Genomic DNA, 15370 nt, shown 5'->3' on the forward strand with positions numbered 1-15370 from the left:
GGGAATTGGGGTGATATTAGACCATCCTAAAACCACTTCTTTACTTAGCTTCTTCCCCACTCTCTTTCTCCTTCCTTCTCTTCCTCATATGCATCTCCTTGCAAGGACTCCCTTAATCAGTCACTGAAACCTGAATCCCCATCTCATGTTCTGCTTCCGAGGAATTTGCTTTAAGATGCTATGCAAACATTGGCCCTTAGATTGGACAAATTGAACAGTGTTTGACTTCGCCAGAGATATTGATACTGTGCTATCCTTTAGCAGATGTCTCTAATCTCTCTTTATATTTCCAAAGTATTGGAGATGATAGGCATACCCCCTTTTCTGTCATTATTTAGAACAAGAAACATGTCCGCAAGATAACAAATTGAAGGAGGCAAGAACATTTTAGCAGAGAAATCAGGTGGCGTGTTGTTTTCTTTATTTTGTTGACTCAGATTTGTAATTAGCACTGTATTTTATATTGTACACACACACAGACACACACACAGACACACACACACACACCCAGTCAGTTCTGCTAAAATGCCTGTTTTGAAAATGTGAATTTGTTCCAACATGATTGATATATTAGGGAACAATTTGAGCATGACATGAATTTTGCATTTACTTATGTGCTATTCCATCCATGAAAAGCACTAGGTGAATGCAGAAAACTACACTAAGCCAACCTGAATCATGCAGGAATACAAAAACCATGTGTATGTGCACCCACATGGTCACACGTACACTGACACACCTTTCAACCATCTCCCAGCCACCTCGGTTTGCTGCCTAGGACAGCCTATGGTGTTGTGTTTCACTCTTCTTTTGTACTTGTGATCTTTGCTACATTAAAATCAAAGCACTCATTCAACATCCCAAAGATGTTTTAGTGTCTTGGGTCAAAATCGCTAAGCAATGTGTACAAAAGGAAAGCTTTAAGTATTGAAAGAAATGAGAGAACATGTGATGACTTCTGAGCAACAGGCATAAAGGATTCCACATTGGGGACTAAGAGATAATGCCAGGAAAATAAAAGAAAGGTCTATGACTTCAAGGCCTGTGAAGTCAATAAGCACATGGCCTAAAGGGATAAAAGAAATGGACAGACTGTTAAGCATATGGATTGCAGACCAAAGACTGAACAAAAGAATCAAGACCAACTTTTCTCACAATCAAAGGGAAAGCACTGTCTACATATGAGGACCTTAAACGAAGTCATCTAATCCTGCAGAATCGGCTTCTTTTAGTGCTAGTAGTGACTGGTTTGGTGATTTCAAACACTGCCACAATCTCCAAAGTCTTAAGCTGTTGTGTGAAGCTGTGAGTGCAAATGAGAAAGCCCCCAAAAAGATTTCCTGCAGTGATACTGAAGTTAATTGAAGAAGGTTTTCATTGGATTGAATGATCAATTTTGAAGAAATAGATAGGCATTACAAATGCATGCCTCAAAAGACATACCTTTTATTTATTTCTTTATTTGTTTGGATCATAAGTGACATAATTTTGCATTAGTTTTAGTAATTTTATATTTTTCTACATTGTGAAATGATCACCATGGTAAGTCTAGTTACCACCTGTCACCACATAGAATTGTAACAATATTATTGACTAAATTCCCTATGCTGCACATAGACTCTCCATGATTTATTTCTTTTATAGATGGAAGTTTATACCTCTTATTCCCCTTCACCTATTTCACGCTTATCCCCCCCATTCCCCCTCCAGGAACATGTGTCTTAAAGGCAGAATCACATGCTCCAGAATTTAAATTTGCAAAAGATTACAACTTTTGATAAACTCTTTCAGCTGCTTGCAATAAGTTAGCAGCTGCAGTCTTTCTCATGACCACTTTCACAAGCGGTTTATGTGTTAACTATTTAACATGTATAGAACTATGCTACCATTTTACTAGATTCCTATAACTTTTGCATGCCACTCATGAAGTTTTTGAAGCTTTTGTTTTTAACTCCATTCTCCCCCGTAAGTCTCTCAATTTTTGTTGTGCAATTTTGCATGGCATGGTGAGTTTTAGGAATGCATTTGTAATGTTATAGAAGTATGGGTCTGTGTGTGTGTGTGTGTGCGCACGCACGCATGCCCTTCCATGGTGTTCCCTTTGTCTGGAAGATCCTTCCTCTACTATTCTACTACTGGCCCCCTACTTTCTCTTCAGATTGATCTCTATTTCTTTAGAAAAGATTGCTGTCTTTGGCTCATTGTCCAAAGGGCAGATGCAGAGACAAAGATTTGGAGGGCAGATAGTTTCATTGGGAGGTGATTCTAGGAAGAACCACCAGGAGAGGCTCCAAGGCACACCATGCAGCGAGGGAGCATTAATGAGCAGTTTACACTGATGCGCACCTGTGGCTCAGGCCTGCCAGGACCTTCTGGGAGATGGTGTGGAACACTTTTTAGATTTGTCCCACCTGAGGACACTGAAACTGGAATGTTTACCCTCCTGTTCTTGTCTTTCGTGGTCCAAAGGCTGCTCTCAAGAGAGTTAAGTCCCTGGCACTTCTTGAGTGCCCCATGTGAGGGCAGAGAGCAGTCCCTAAGCTGGCAAGTAGCAGGTGTCTGCAGTAGAACGCTATTAGCATATAAAGAAGTGGTGAGTGCTCCTGGGATGTGATGTGTGATTGGGGCTTGGGAAGGAGGTTGGGAAAGAACAACAGCATCTTCTGCTTCTTCGCAGACTTCCGGGTCAGGAAAAATAGTCTTAGTATACACGCTCTTGAACTAATATTCTAACCAGTCTTTTCTTGGTAGCACTTACTACATTGGTCAGTTTTCGTTTATTTATAGAATTATGTATATTCAGCTCACGCTGGCTCGCAAGTGCTGCTTGTCCTGCAGATCCATTGATGTCATGTTGGTAGCTTGAAATAGGCTTTTGAAGCTTTTGTTCTATACTTCTATAGAAGTATATACAGCACGTAAATTGGCAAACACCTCCAAAATCTTTTCTTCCTCACCTCATCCCTCCACTTCCTCCTGGAGAACCAGTTGGTAAATATTAACACACACAGCCACTGAGTATGTCTGGTTGGTGTCACTAACATATAAAGCATACCAGCCTTTTTCTCTAAGCCACACAGTAGACTGGGTCGCCTCCTATGACTGCGCCAATTCATAGGCTGGATGAGGTGACTGGGAATGTCTGCTCGGATTGTGAAGAGCATCTGCCAAAACCCACAATATTAATCTTGGCAAAGTGGATATTGATCTCTTCTTGGCAGTAATTAGGACACAGGAACTTGAGGCCATCATGTTGTCAGGGAAGGGAGGGTATTTGTCATCCTAATTGCTCTGCTGAGAGGACCTTCATCCAGTCCATCTTCATGCTGAATATTATTTAACATCACAGAAGAAGGAGGAGGGTTATGAATTCGTGGCATAGTACTTTAACTTCTAAAGAACATGCTTACTCTTGTTTTTAAAGTGTGATTACAGTGGTTTTGCAGAAGCAAACAAAAGCATAGAGAGGTTGAACTTTATCACTCATAAAGCTTTTCTTATGAGTCTTAAGTATCTGTGATGTTCTGCCAATACCTTCCATTGTTTTTAAAAATTCTAATGACAAGATACATCAGTTGGGATGACACATCAACAACAACAAGAACCACCCAAAATATGTGCTACATTTATGTCAGTGAATGAATGGAAAGACATTATTTTGGAAAATAAAACAGCCTCTGGGGGAAAATGATTTGAGGTGTGTGGATTCTAGCTGGTTTGTCATAATTCGATATACTTGTACACTTCCAGAAACAAATTTTATTGTGTCAAACTGACTTCCAAATGTCTGAGACTCACAGTCATACTTTAGAGATTAAATGCAACGAGCAATAGCAGGCAAGTTTCTAACTCTCAGTGACCATCCAAAGAGCAATTATTTTTGATATGGACTGTGTCGTTCCCCGTGTTGCAGTCTTTGTAATATTGACAGAGATTTCGAGTTATCAGTGTCGGAGAAGGGCATACAGATTTTTAAATTTTAAGGTGTTTGACAGTATGTCCATCTACACATGTGTATCCAAGGACAAGACGTTAATCTTTGCGAAGCTTTAACTTTTTTTCCCATGATGTCGAAGTAAAATCCTTCCATTGACTCCACATATAGATAGCAACTTGATATCAGCCCTTCAAAGCATTGAGTAACATCTCTACCTCGGATGTTGCAGACATGAGGATGCCAGCTATTTGGTCATAACTGTGAAAGTTCACATCTGATGTTATCTGATTCAAATAACCGCTAGTGGTCCTCCTGTTGGCAGTTCAGTGAACCAAGAAATCCCAATGGCTGCATGTAATTATCAAGGTTCCACCAGCATGGATAGCATTAGGTTGGAACAGAATAAGGCATTCCCATTTCTACCTCTAAATCAAGACCATCGCAGAAAACAATCTGTGCATATTTACTTTTAATTTATTTTTAATCAGCTTCATTTTAATCAGAAAATTGTATCTAGAAAAGCTCATTGAATGATATCTAAAGAAAGGACATGAGCCCTTAATATTGCTTTGACATACCTTTTTAGTGTACCATGACAGCAGGCAAGACCAATGCGATATTTTTTAAGAAGATTAAATATTTAACGTGCAAAGAAATAAGGAAATTTTCTAACCTCAGGATGCAAAGAGTTAGCCTTAGGACTTGTATTTTTGTAACCTTCTAACCCTTTGCAATCTCATTTTCCTATAGAAATAATGCATGGCAACTATAAAAATAAGGACTTTTGAAATTTTGATAATGTGACAGTTATTTTTCAGGCCATTTAAAATGACATTTTAGGAGTTCCCGTCGTGGCGCAGTGGTTAACGAATCTGACTAGGAACCATGAGGTTGCGGGTTCAGTCCCTGCCCTTGCTCAGTGGGTTAACGATCCGGCGTTGCCATGAGCTGTGGTGTAGGTTGCAGACGCGGCTCGGATCCCGCGTTGCTGTGGCTCTGGCGTAGGCCGGTGGCTACAGCTCCGATGCAACCCCTAGCCTGGGAACCTCCATATGCCGCGGGAGCGGCCCAAGAAATAGCAACAACAACAACAACAAAAAAGACAAAAGACAAAAAATAAATAAATAAATAAAATGACATTTTATCTTTTTTCCCAATTTATATAGCTTTTGATGGTTTCATTTGTTTATTCATGAATCCATCGTCTCACCAATCATGATTGGCCAACTAGTATGTATAAGCACATGCTAACTAAATTTTCAAACTTCTCAGAGAATATACAAGAGATTTCCTACACAGGTCAACTTCTTTTTGCAATGAATTCATTATCTTGCTATGCACATTAAAGTTCATGATCTCAAACTGGATATCACATGGCACACTAAAAAGAACTCATTGAGATGTTGTATTATAGCAGCAAAATCATGGTCAGTGGGACTGGATCTTTTGGGCTTAAATGTCACCTCTGCCTCTTACTAGCTCTGTAATCTGTGTGTTGGTTTTCATGCTTATAAAATGGGGATATGTACATGTGGACAGCAGTTTTTCTAATGAAGATTAAATGCCATTACAGTGTGTATTTTTATTATTTTGAATCATTCCTAGCACATAGGAGTTATGTAATGTTATTATTAATAACTAAAAATGTACAGAGCATACTGTACATAATACAAACCACACATTGGTTTGTATTACCAACTGGAGGGAGAAATCCCTAAAATACAGACTTCGTCTTCTAGTAGGAAGACGTGTCCATCCATGCCCATGCCCATAGCTCTTGCACAAAGCAGTTTATAACAGATGAACATGGTCTATTCGCAGGAGTTAGGGGAAGGAGCAAAATATGCGTTGAAGTCTAAAACAAGGCTCATAGTTCTCCAAGGAGAGAAGAATGAAGTGTATTGCAAGCCCAGAGAACATATTCTAATTCATGGAGAAATCATCCAAGTCCATGATAGAACTCTGTGTGTTACAAAAATGAAAACACATTCACAATGTATGTTTTCTTGTGTAGGTGCTATCTTTATATTTAATTTAAGATGATTGCTTCAGTGAGAGGATAAAATATTTTGTAATGCTATAGGAGGAACACTGGCTTGAGATTGTAAAGACCAGATTTTCTTTACATCAGTTAACTGTGGGACTTGGACAAGTTTCCCAAAGGGCTAGATGACCTCTAGCGCCCTTGTAGCTCTCCAGTTTTGCCTTTTTTTTTTTTTTTTAACACTTTTGAGTTACGTTTGCAGTTTGATGCAAACACTTGGCTACTTCTATGCAAAATGAGCTTTCAGATCTATAAATACAATCTAGTGTAGATGCTAGGCAGAAAGATAAAAATGGATTTTGATGCTTGCTTTGTTAATTCACTAGGGTTTTTAACATGACAGGGCAATGATAAAGAAGCAAATCTCTATTTGGTTTGAATATTTATTGATAAGTTGATAATTTATATTGGTCAAAGGGTAGTTTCTCCCCGAGTATAACCTAATTTTAATTCTTACGGTTATTGAATTGGATCATTAAATTAGTATGATATTTCTTTTACTGTGACCAAGATTTCTCTTGTTCTCATGCCATGGAGGGAACTGTATGGACAGTAAGTTCCCTGACTTAAGGCATTGCAGCAGCTCCAGACTTACTTAACTATACATTTTAGCAAGCTCCAAGAAGATATATCTTCTTTTTCCTAAATGTTTTGGCTCTCACTGGCTGGGAGTGGCCTGCCATGTATCGAATGTCTGTCCTGAATTATCTGTGGCCGGAGAATGTGAGGCTCAGGTCATGCTGGCTTTTTTTCTAAGGCTACCCCTTAGTTCGAGGATGAGTCAGCCTCATGAGTCCTATCGCACTTAGATGAAAAAGGATGGTTTCCAAGCAAAATCGGGGTAGGTTTCCCGAAGACGTGGAAGAAGATGTTCAGCAAAAGCTAGACACGTAGTTCCCCAAAGGGACCGCCTTCCTTCCACATGTCATCAAATAGCAATGGAATCCATAAATAACTTGACATTTTCTTTTCATTCAGTTGTCTCACTTTAGAGCTCTCTTTCGGGAGGAAGCGGAAGAATTATTATGCCCATTAGTATCTGAAATGATGTAATGGCACTCTATCTGTCAAATTGCTTAAAATTATTTGTATTAAGGGCACAGAATGTGTCCCTAGCCTTTGCTCAAATAACATTTGCCTTCTTATTTAAAGATAATATATCCTCTAAACAGAGGATAAATGGAGAGTAAAATAAAATCTAGAGGCACATTCTAGGCAAGGCAGAGGAATTAGAAACTATAAAAATTAGGCTTAGAAATGTATCATTGGAGACAGCTATTTTATATTAATTCAGCTAAAATATTTACTACTAGGATATACAGCTTTTAGTTATTGTTGTTGCACAAATACAATGTTTAATAAAAAGAAATCTTTGTCTCCGGGACTCAAATACATCCTGATAAAATATAGGTAGAGTTGGGGCTAGAACAGACACTGTTCTTATTGAAAAGGATGAAAAATATTCATTTTACTTCAAATTCCCATTTTGAATTTTTTTACATATGTCAGAGCAGATAAATTTTGGCTCCGGAATCCAAAAGAACTTTGATATGTGTCCTCCTTTTGCAACTTAAGATCTGTGTGACTTTGGGTAATTTGTTTTCATTTCTTTAAGCCTCTCTCTGTCTTTTAATGATTAAAATGAAGGTGGAAAAAGTACCTCCCTAAATGAGTTATTGTAAGGATTAAATTAGATAATATTTAAGGTATGGCGCATACCACTATGTTCAACTATTATTACTTTTAATTCTGTCATGGCTGTTATATGGGCACACTTGTGGCTAAAAATGTCTGTGTGTATATTCATAGACTTTTCAAAATAACCCTGAAATGGCCATTTTTGTGTATAAATCTTTTTCTTGCTTATTTAGCTTATTTCCTCGGAATATCATCCTGAAAAGGGACTCCTAGGTCAAGCATTTCTGCAGTTACAACAATATTTTGAAATTCTATTCTGGTGCCCCTGGCCGAGTGTAACCAGCTTTACTCCTGGACCACAGCTTCTTATTGCATTGCAAATAGCCATAGGAACATGGCTTGTTTTCTGTGGAGTGACCCACACCCAGTGGTCTACTTTCCTGGTTGTTGGCCTTTAGAAAGGCTAACTAACAAGCTGTTAGACCGCTGCCCTTTGAAAGGGCAATTCCCAGACTGCATTCCCAGACCAGAATTGCTTATTTGTTCTAGCCTGATATTTTTGTTCTGCACATGCTAGAAGGTTTTCAGGTTGGTCTTGGTGTTTGTCCTGAAAGTTATGAGGGTTACACCTAACAGGAAAATAATAAAAATAGGGCATAAATGTACCTAAGTGGTAAGAACTCTCTCGCAATTAGCTCATTGATTTGGTCTCTGGATTTGAGCTGGTATTTATTTTCCTGAAGGAAATAATCTTAGAGAGAGAAAAATAGATAAATATATAACATCATAGATAGAAGGGTTTGCATTAGTTTTATAATAAAGTTTAAAATAATTAAGAGCAATGCTTTTCATATACTGAATCAGAATTGGGCAGTATAAAAAGCCTGAGCTAGAGTGACCAACTATCCAGTTTTCTTGCAACTGAGAGATTTTCTGGGATGTGAGGTGCTCAGTGCCAAAACTGGGGGTGTCCCAGGCAAACTGGGGTGGTTGATTACCTTAGGGGAGACTTTGAATCACATTAAAACCATGCCACTGGTCACCATCCTTTTAATAAAAGCCCCCTTTTGCTTAGACTGTTTCACACTGGGTTTCTGACACTTGGAAGGAGAAGTATTAATCCATCTTGCCACCAGGTGCACCCTCTCGACAATGCCCGGGACACCTCTGCCTGTAGGTTGTAGTAGGGACTGCTAATTCTCCTTATGCAGCATCTTTTGAAACCCCTGCTAAAGTCCAGATCAGCTACTTTCCTTTGTCTTAGTGGGCTGTGCTTGCTTTATTCTCTGCCTTCCTAGGAGCCACTTACCCAGCTTGGGTTGTGTTGAGCTTTTCTTCCAAGTCACACAACTGAAAGACAGGACATTTTGTAGGAAGAGTCTTGTTACAGGGGTAAAGGCAGTGACACGCTATCTTTTCATTGCTTTTTTCTTCTTGCTCCTTACCTTTACTTTTAACACTTGTCCCAGGGTCACTTCAAGACCGCTGTGTTTCCCAGCGGCCTCTAAGACACCTCACTGTTTTACTTCCTCCCCTTCCTGTCCTCCTCTTTTTTCTCTTCCTCCTCATCTTCTCTTCTTCCCCCCTTTTCCCCTCCCTCTCCTCCTCCTCTTCCCTCTCTTCTTCCTCATCTTCCTCTTTCTCTTCTCCTTCCTCTTCCTCCCCTTTCCCTCCTCCTCCTCCTCCTCCTCATCCCCTTTCTCTATCACCACTTTTTTTTTTTAAATCCGTAGCAATAGCCACGATTTACTAAGCAAGCATTGGATGAGGTGCTTTCTATATTATCTCAAGAATTTCACCATGAATTCCATGAGTTAGGTATAATTATCCCCATTTCACAAATGGGAGAGAAAAGACTCAAGAGTTTAGATACTTAACCAGCAGATGAGAGTATTTCATACTGAGAAGCATGGAAGTCAGGCAACCTAGACCCAAATCCTGACCCCTCTTCCTTGCCGAAGGTCATGCAGCTGATAAGGGTGAAATATTGTTCCCTAAAGAAATGTCATGTGAAGCCATGTTTCTCAAGCTTCAACATACATCAGATCGCATGGAGATCTTGTGAAAATGCAGATTTTTGGTTTAGTTGGTTTTATGGTGGCCTAAAATTCTGAGTTTCTAACAAGCTACCAGGTGATGCTGGTGCTGCAGTCCTGCAGATAACACTTAGGCCAGCAACAGTGGGAGCCCACGCTAACAGCATACAGCCCCTGCATCAAGGTTGGAGGGGGGCAGAGCGGTTAGAATGCTTCTCTTTGTACGCAGACCAATGGCAGTGTTACCAAATCGAATCAAGTTCTTTGAAACTTGTAATCAGGAAAATTAAAGTCTTCCTTCTTCAGATAGCTCTCAGTCTTTGAATTAGAACGCAGGAAGCCTCTGCTGGCCTCAGAAGTTAGATTTCCCTTCGATGATACCAACTTTCCTGTAAAAAGAAGCAATCGCCTTACACACGGGTGAGAGATGAAGGCAATTCGTCTCTGGCCCGTTGATGCCAAAAAGCGTTACAGAACTTCTGCTCCACCCATCTCATTGATTAGTCTATTAATTGATTAACAAATTGTCTGTCACCTGGCACATTTCCTGGAGCATTTGAGCATTTAGTGATTGAAGGCTTGTTGAATTCATCATGTTCACATTCTTTTAAGGATCCATAAAACACCCTACTTCTTAAGATGTGCCATAAAACAAAAGGAGTCTATTTCAAATAAGTTTTGGAAACTGCATAGCATATCCCTCTCCTGGAACTTCACAGTATGTTGTGTGTAAAATTCTTTGAGAAACCCTGCCGTAATAAATCCATTGCACAGATTTATCACTAATGTGGCCAGATTTTAGGGCCTTCAGGAGTCTAGAGTTTTGATTATGCAGAAGCAGTGCGTTAGTCACACTGGCCTTTGCCACCCCACCCGACGCTGAGCATCGGCACTGACTCAACCTGTGCACATTTTCAAGGAAAACCTGAGATACCAAGTGGGTCTGATGATCTTCCGCCTCCTGCTTCTTGCTGACTGCCTCTTCTCATGTACTCAACTTTATAAACTTTATAAAGTCTCTGCTTTAATGCCAAGGAAGCCAACTCTTAGTCTGATTGGGATTAAAAGCACAGACTGTGAACATGAGTTACACATTTCAATTTATTTTGAGTTTGTCTCTGTGCATATGCTTGGTTTTCTGCCTATGAATGCGCGGGAATCAAAGTGTATCTGACCATGATTACTGGGAAAAAATATTTGTACTCTTGATGCATGAGAAATAGCAGTTTTCTTTTAAAATGCCATTAAATGATACAATACACGTGTGGATTTTAGCGCTCTGTTTTACTGCTGTGGTTAGCATTATGATTCTTAGTAGAGGACAGCAGTTGTTTCTTGAAAGACATTATTTAAGTCCTATTAATCATTAATATTGATTAGCAGCTAGTAAGATGAGTTTTTTCGGTTTAGCCAGCCACCCCTTCAGTCTTCTGTTGACCTTAGTTAGCATTTTATTCCTGTTTGCATCAGTTTTTATGACCACGTTTCAAAATTATTACTGTACCTCAAGAAAAGGTGACATTCTCAGGAATGAATCCTGTGGAATTCCTTCCATTCAAATTAATAAACTTCATGTTGAAGATAAGCACCTGTATAAATATGATCTTTTTGTTTAGTAGGAAGAGGATTGGACTGGGAGTGAGAGAAGTAGGGTCCTATTTCTAGTTGTGTTCTTTAAATATGTCTGCCTTTAGACAAGTCACTGTGCTTCTCTGAGTACCTCCCCCCCACCCCTTTGTCTATAAATGAGGAAATTCTAAGAGCGTCCTTATTTATTTATTTATTTCTCTCTTTTTTTTTTTGTCTTTTTTAGGACTGCACCCGCGGTGTATGGAAGTTCCCAGGCTAGGGGTCCAATTGGAGCTGTAGCCATTGGCCTACACCACAGCCACAGCAACGTGGGGTCCGAGCTGCATCTGCAACCTACTCCACAGCTCACAGCAACGCCGGATCCTTTAGCCACAGAGTGAGGCCAGCGATCGAACCCATGTCCTCAAGGTTGCTTGTCGGGTTCGCTAACCGCTGAGCCATGACGTGAACTCTTAAGAGCTTCCTTTAAAAAGTGGCAAGAATAACATTGGAGGGCCAACTCCTTGATTCAGTAGTTACCAAGTTGGTGCATAAATTTAATCAAACTCTTCTCAGAATCTCATTTGCAAAAAGACTGCATTGAAACTGGCTAGATGATTTTATCATCTTTCCAGATGGGTTAGAGCCAGAATCCTCAGACTTTGGATCATAGAAACCCAGTACGTGGTTCTCTTTTTCACTTTTGCAGATACAGGCAGATCTAATTTGAGCCAAAGGCCCAGATCCTTGGAAATAATTTTACTTTTAAGAAAATAAGAGGTGACTAATAATTTTCAGGAAGTGGTTATTTAATCTAGTGTGAGATATTTATGTGGAAATATAATTCCTACCAAACCAGTAGGTAAACTCCATGAAAATAGAGATTTTGTTTGGATTGGTCTCAACTTTAGGCACCGACAACAGCCCCCCAAAATAGGTGTTGAAGGAAGGAATGAGTGATTGTATACTGGGAGCACCTGAAAGAATGAGAGAAACTAGCTTCTTTTGTAGCATTGACCGCTCATGCTGGTCATTATAATTACAGTGACAAGGCTGCTGCAAAGAGTTAGTGTTAATGTCTGGAGGCGTGAAAACAGCCAACATCATAGATTCCCCGCGGGCCCAAGAGCTGCACGAGGATTCTAAGTTGGGGATTGTTTTCCCCTGCCCAACACTGTCAGTGTGGCGCGCACGAGAGATCACGGGGGACGACAAGGTCTTTTTCACTTTGGTAAGGGTGGTTAAATCACCATGGTGATTACTCAAATTATGGCACAGCCTCCTGAGGTGTGCGAGCAGAGATTTCAAAATTGTCAATCATGAGTGTTCATACACATACCAAGTCCAGAGTCAAACCAAGATTTATTCTAAGTCCTGTACCATCCGTTAGACTTATTAGAAAGGCTAACATTAAAAAAAATAGCAAACCGCTATTTTTAAATGACCTCTTCGTTTTTTGATCAATCCATTATGTTTCGCAACTATACCTGTTGAAGGTATTTAAATGCTCTTCAGTGGTTTCCTACTATTCTTAGAATGATATTCAAATTTCCAAGAACCGTATTTGAATTGCTTTCCGTGTTCTATAGGTTCTGTGTATTTATTCCATCTTTTGCATTCTCTCCCTTGCTTGCTGGGCTCACATGACTTTCTGACAATTTCTTGAGCATAGAAAGTCCTGTCACTGAACTGCTTTTGCTATTTTTTAAAATTTTTTATTTGTTTTGTTTTGTTTCTTTGTCTTTTCCTAGGGCCGCACCTGTGGCATATGGAGTTTCCCAGGCTAGGGATTTAATTGGAGCTGTAGCCGCCGGCCTACACCACAGCCACAGCAACTTGGGATCCGAGCCGTGTCTGCGACCTACACCACAGCTCATGACAACGCCAGATCCTTAACCCATTGAGCAAGTCCAGGGATCGAACCCGCAACCTCATGGTTCCTAGTCGGATTCGTTAACCACTGCGCCACGATGGGAACTCCTTTATTTGGAAACAGTTTCCCTGCATGGTTTTCTTGCCTGCCTCCCTCTCAACTCTTAGAGTCTAATTTGAATGCCAACTCCCTGAAGATGCCTTTACCAAGTGCTTTTTCCGAAGGAGGCCTATGCCCTGTTGTCATCTAGCACTGCGCTTTGTTTGTTTCCTTTAGAGCAAAGTTTACCCAAATTTTTTGAGATATTTGCTCTCTTGTTACTTGCCTGTCAGACTCCCCATCCCCCCACCCCCACTAAAATGTAAGTTCCATAAAAGAAGGGGCCAAATATTGTTTATTTACATTTTACCACATGCCATGCACTCTGGAAGGCTCTAGATGTAGAGTGCTGAATTAAATATTTGTTGAATAAACAATAAATGTAAATAGAATAAGGGAAAGGAAGCCTAGTCGGGCAGTTTTAAGCATAGGAAATAAGCCATGCAGAATATGTACATCAAGTTCTAAAGGCTTTGCTCTGAAGCCTTGATCCCAGTCTCTCTGCTTGAAATATTTCCTCTACTCAAAAGTTGTTTTAGAACGCCTTAAGACTTTAGAGGCTGTGAAGAGGCGTCCAGTTCAGGCAATTCTTCCTGAAGGAATCAGCGTATTATCCTTCAGGTATGTAACTATTTGATTCATGATAAATTTATGGTTTTCTTAAAAGAAAACTCTCATTGTGAGAATCAAAGAATCAAATAAGACAAACTCATCTATTTTATTTAAACTGGCAGTTCTCAAACTGAATATTTTTAAGGCCCCAGTATTGTCATGTTTTCAATAGTTTTTGTGGGTGTTCATGAAATTGAAATGCTGCAAATCATATTTTTTTCTTGTGAATTTAAGCTTAGAATTATTTACCAGCTACCTTTGGAACATGTACATATAGGTGTACGTGTGAGTGGGTATAAGTGGTAGGTCTTCCTTAAGATAGAGAATAAAATACATTAATGATTTTCTAGCACAGGGGTTGGCAAGTTGCTGGCTATGGGTCAAATAAAGGCCACTTGGCCCACCAGTTTACATTTTAAAATGTAAACTATAAAAGAGACTATTGGTCTTTCAGCAAGAATAGTTGCTTAAAGAGTTGGTGACATTATTGTTTGACCATACTTATTCTCTGACCCTTTACAACATAGAAATTTGTCCACCCCTTATCTAACACATGGACTTATAGCTCACTGTGTCTGTTGGAGGGCCTATTGGAAACCCCACAATAGTAATAGTCTATTATTATAAACAGTTCCTAACTCTATAATTTGGGGAAATAGTTATGCAGACTGTTCTATTGCTAAGGTCTCTGAAACCTGCCTTTAATTCTCTGTCTGCTATGTAATATAAACATTGATAATAATAGTAATAGAAGGATATTATAAATAATATTTGTTGAGCAGCTTATTATGTTCCTGGAACCATTCTATGGGCTTTAAAAATATTGACTATTTCACTTTTCTGTAAACCTGAAACTAATACAATGTAAATCAGCTATACCACAATACAATTTAAAAAAACTAAGAGGAGTTCCCACAGTGGGTTAAGAATGCCACTGTATGGCATAGGCCAGCAGCTGCAGCTCTGATTGCACCCCTATCCTGGGAATTTCCATGTGCTGGGGGTGCAGCCCTAAAAAAGAGAGAGCAAGAGAGAGAGAGAGAATCCCACTTCAGCAGCTTGGGTTGCTGCAGAAGTGAGGGTTTGATCCCTGGCCCAGCGCAGTAGGTTAAAGATCCGGCATTGGTGGAGCTGCAGCTTGGATTTAGTGCCTGGCTGGGGAACTTCCACATGCCATGGGTATTGCCATTAGAAAGAAAGAGAGAAAGAGAAGAAAGAAAGAGAGAGAGAGAAAGGAAGGAGGAAGGAAGGAAGGAGAAAGAAAGAAAAACAGACAGACAGAAAGACCTTTAATATTATATACCTTTAATATTCCCAGCTCATGTTCTAAGATTGTTCTCACTAAGGTCACTTGGAGTAATGTGCTGTTGTATCTCTTTCCACTGGTCCTCTTGGGTCCCAAAGTTATCGAGTTACTGGTTGCTTCATAAAAGTCAACCAACTGAGTATATAGTCCTCAACATTCTGAATGCAGCACATAGCAGGTGTTTTTGTAATACCATATAGGTGAAATTGTAATAGACTTCTGTTGGTAACTCAGCAAATTTCAGTTCTTTGAGTTT

General features: G+C 39.7%; 1 protein-coding gene across 13 annotated transcripts in view; it reads left to right on the forward strand.

Annotated features, from left to right (window-relative positions):
- Window positions 1–15370, forward strand: part of LOC146402252 (uncharacterized) — a 1625488-nt gene that overhangs the window by 596536 nt on the left and 1013582 nt on the right. The window contains exon 1 of one of the 13 annotated variants that reach the window (XR_014805646.1): window positions 13647–13817. The exons of the other annotated variants lie outside the window; for them this stretch is intronic. The gene's annotated coding sequence lies outside the window, so the exon portion shown is untranslated. Of the gene's footprint in view, window positions 1–13646; window positions 13818–15370 lie in introns of those variants that run through there. 13 annotated transcript variants of the gene reach the window in all.

This window comes from Sus scrofa, chromosome 6, assembly GCF_054392235.1.
Source record: "Sus scrofa isolate SSC_HxYL_T2T_F1_AM1 chromosome 6, Sscrofa_HxYL_maternal_Yorkshire_Landrace_v2.0, whole genome shotgun sequence".
Taxonomy (NCBI): Eukaryota; Metazoa; Chordata; class Mammalia; order Artiodactyla; family Suidae; genus Sus; species Sus scrofa.